Raw genomic sequence first — 3759 nt, 5'->3', positions numbered from 1 at the left:
TGTATCGGTGAAGGGAGGTCTGTTTCTGGCTTTTGTCCCCCGTTATTCATCGTCTGCGCCATGAATAAAAGTATTTACCATTTGTATAAACCCGTCGTCCGAATCGCTCTCCCTGTCGATTTTGGGATAATCGAGACAGAGTCCGGCCACGAAATTCCGATTTTTCTCTTTTCTTCCCACTTTCCTCGATTTCTCTTTTTTACTAGTTGAAATGCCCTCCCCACCTCCCCCCTTGCAAACCGGGACCGGACCTTGTTGAGGGGGAGAAATCAGGAGAGGGGGGAATGATTCCTCCGACTCAGTTGACATTGCCTCGACCGATGTGGCGATCGTCTTCTGTTTTTTAAATTTTCTGGTTTATTTGGGGAAGAGGATTCGGTGGAGGAGGGGAGTCTTTTTGAGGTAGAGACGATGTCTGTGTCTAGATCTGCTTCGATGGTTGACAGCTACTGGGCAATTTCTGCTGCGATGTCCTCGTCCTCCGCGGGCGTGGAGAGGGAACGAGCCGCCACGTCCGCGAAACGCCTACCATTGTCACTGCGAGGACAATCTCGACGGAGGTGACCCTCCTCGCCGCAGCGGGCACAGGTCTTCCTTTGGCCCTCGTACAGAATCAAGTCCCGGTGACCCCTGAAGGTCATGTACGAGGGGATATTTTTCTTAATTACCACTTTCGCCAGAAAGGTTCCCGTCTTCGTACCTGCGAGGAGGTCCTCCCTCTCCATACCGCCTCCCAGCACGATCGCACGTCTCCAAAGCGGCTCAGCTCCTCGACGACCGCTGTTGTTGGCATTTCAAATGAGAGACACATCACTTTCACTAATTTAGGGGCATCTTCTGCTGAATCAAGTGTAGCCGTCATAATCTTTCCCTCCTTTGTGGGGAAGGGAAGGGGTGTCACATTTTTTCTTATATCTGCTTTTTTAATTCTACGGATTTCAATTTCAGGAATATTTGACGACGGTTATAGCCAATCTGCACTCCTTCCACATCCTCTGCCGCGAGGCCCAACGTTAATCCGATGAACAAATGGACCTCAAACGGCGAGGCGAAACGAAAACTTTCTTCCGTATTAATAATAATGGTATTCGTACGTAGGACCTCCATACTGGGGCCACGGACGCACGAAAACAGGGAAACACAAAAGGGGCACTAACGCGGAGCACAAGAAGACCCCCAGTGCCACGAGGGAGCACCTCCCGCTGCCCCACACCTTACACAAAACGAATTAAATAACAAACTTTCAATAAATCAAAGGAATACACTATAAGCACTGTTCACTATTACCTAAAACCGGCAATTTGCCCACTGAATGCAATGCAACCGTCACATTTCGCGATCTTCTCGAGTTCGGCGATCGGGAAAAAACAAATGCCGATCGGCGGGACGGGCGTTCGTTGCCTTGTGCTGCCGGCCGAGGCAGGCCTCCCGGCCGAGAGTCTTATCTCGGGTCGGTCTATCGGAGCACTCAAAAACACGTCCGTACTGTTCGGATGGCCGTTGGCGAGTACATTACCGAATCCTTGAGAAGTTATCATGACTTGAGAATCGACGGAAGATCTGGTTTCTTAGCAAGTGTGTTTGCATTAAATTCTGTTGAATAGTTACCAGTTTCAGGCAGAAGTCCCATGATTCTTAAGCAATTCTCAATTCCTTTATTTCTTGTAGTCCATCTTTGAAAATGAGTTTATGAAAAATGTCTGTAGTAACGGTGTGCTTGTTGGTATAACGGCGATTTATTTCAGCTTTAATCGCTAGGTAAATGTCTGCTGTTGTTCGACTGTTTCATGATATATGTAACAGACGATTCATTTATCGAAAGAAATTAGTAGGCAATAGGGGATTATGTAATGCGGATAGGAAAAGGACTATTCTTCTAAGGGAATAATTTTTAGAAAGATAATTCTTGGCGTTCCAATTTCTTCATCTACATTTTCCGGGCTTGACGGTGTTATGCTATTTGTTGGTTAAGCAGTGTGTAAAAAATCGTTTATATTGTTCGTGAAACAAAATGTTTTTCCGCATATTGATACATTTTTCTTGATGTAATTTATCTCTCTCCCAATGCCATCTTTGAAAAAGAGTTTCTGAAAAATGTCTATAGTAACGTTGTGCTTGTTGGTATAATGGCGATGTATTTCAGCTTAAATCGCTTGGTAAATGTCTCCTGTTGTTGTTCGACTGTTTCATGATCGATATAACACAACTTATGCATTCATTTATTGATAAATTAGTCGGCAATAGGAGATTATGTAATGCGGATAGGAAAAGGAGTATTCTCCTCAGGGAATCATTTTGAGGAAGGTGTTCTTTGGCGAATAGATCCCGTCGCCAGTGCCGTCGTGCGTCTTTTGTTTCTTAGCAAAATCAGCGGCACTCTCGGGGACAATAGCAGAGGGGGAAGGGGGTCGTTTGGAGGGCAGGGCACCGGAAACAGCCGGGTCATCCTCCATGAGGGCCAGCTGGCCGGCAATGTCGGCAACTAGTTCCTCGTCCTCGGCAGGGGCGGCAGTTGCGGCTCCCGCGACATCCGCAAAACGGCGGCCGATGTCATTTCGCGGGCAATTGCGCCGGAGATGTCCTTCTTCGTGGCACCGGGCGCACGTCTTCTTTTGTCCTTCGTATAATACGAGGGCCCGGTGCCCACGGATGCCTAAGTAAGACGGGATGTTCGTCTTTACAGCGACCTTAGCGAAAAATGTGCCTGTTTTTGTGCCCGAAAGGACATCCTTTCCCCGCCATACTCCCTCCCAGCAGGCCTTTACGTCACCAAATCTCTTTAATTCCTCGATAACCGCCGAGATAGGCATTTCAAGCGGGAGGCACATTACCTTCACTAGGACCGGTGCCTCCTCCGCCGAGTCAATTGTGGCGTCCATGACGCGCGCCGCGTTCGTAGGGAAGGGCAGCGTCCTGGTTCTCTTCTCCAGAATTCTTTTGAGGGTTGCGTCATCCTTCAACTTCAAGTAAATAATCCTTCGATTAAAGGCGATTTGTACGCCGACGACTTCTTCAGCCGCGAGGCCCAATGTACTCCTCACGAAGAGGTGGACCTCTAGCGGCGTTGGAAAGCGACTCTTGTCATCGGTAGCGATGACAAGGGTGTTGACTCTTTGCACCTCCATGGTGCGTATGGAACTTTGGGGGGGGCAGAAACACTTGTAGAAAACACAGGTGCGTCAGTAGCCCTGCCCGGCGCGGACTGCGCGCAGGCAGGAAGAGTGGCACCCTCTGCCACTCACCGAGCACGTGAAAAAAGAAACACACTTCTTGTGGAAATAGCACAAAAAAGGAAAAAACCGTCACACGAAATGTCCGTCAGCACCTCGACACAAAAACACAACGCCAAAATCACATGTTGAAAAGTTCGTCAAAACACGTTCGGAAAAAAACAAGTGCCGATCGCCGGCGAACCGAGATCGGCGGTCGGAGCGGCCTTATCGGCCGGGAGAGTTCAGGCGGTCCGGCTTCCCGGGAGCGCAGCCAAAACACGTCCGCTCTCGAGGGATGGCCGTTGGCGAGTACATGACCGAATCCTCAAAAAGTTATCATGACTTGAGAATCGAAGGAAGATCTGGTTTCTTCGCGGTTGTATCTGCTTTTGTTTCTGTTGAATAGTTACCATTTCCAGACAACAGTCCCTTGATGCTTAAGCAATTCTCAATTCCGTTATATCTTTTGGTCCATCTTTGAAAATGTGTTTATGAAAAATGTCTTTCGTAACGGTGTGCTTGTTGGTGTAATGGCGATTCGTTTCAG

The sequence above is a fragment of the Ischnura elegans genome, chromosome 13 (assembly GCF_921293095.1).
Source record: "Ischnura elegans chromosome 13, ioIscEleg1.1, whole genome shotgun sequence".
Classification (NCBI taxonomy): domain Eukaryota; kingdom Metazoa; phylum Arthropoda; class Insecta; order Odonata; family Coenagrionidae; genus Ischnura; species Ischnura elegans.
Note: the sequence above shows the minus strand (reverse complement) of the source record.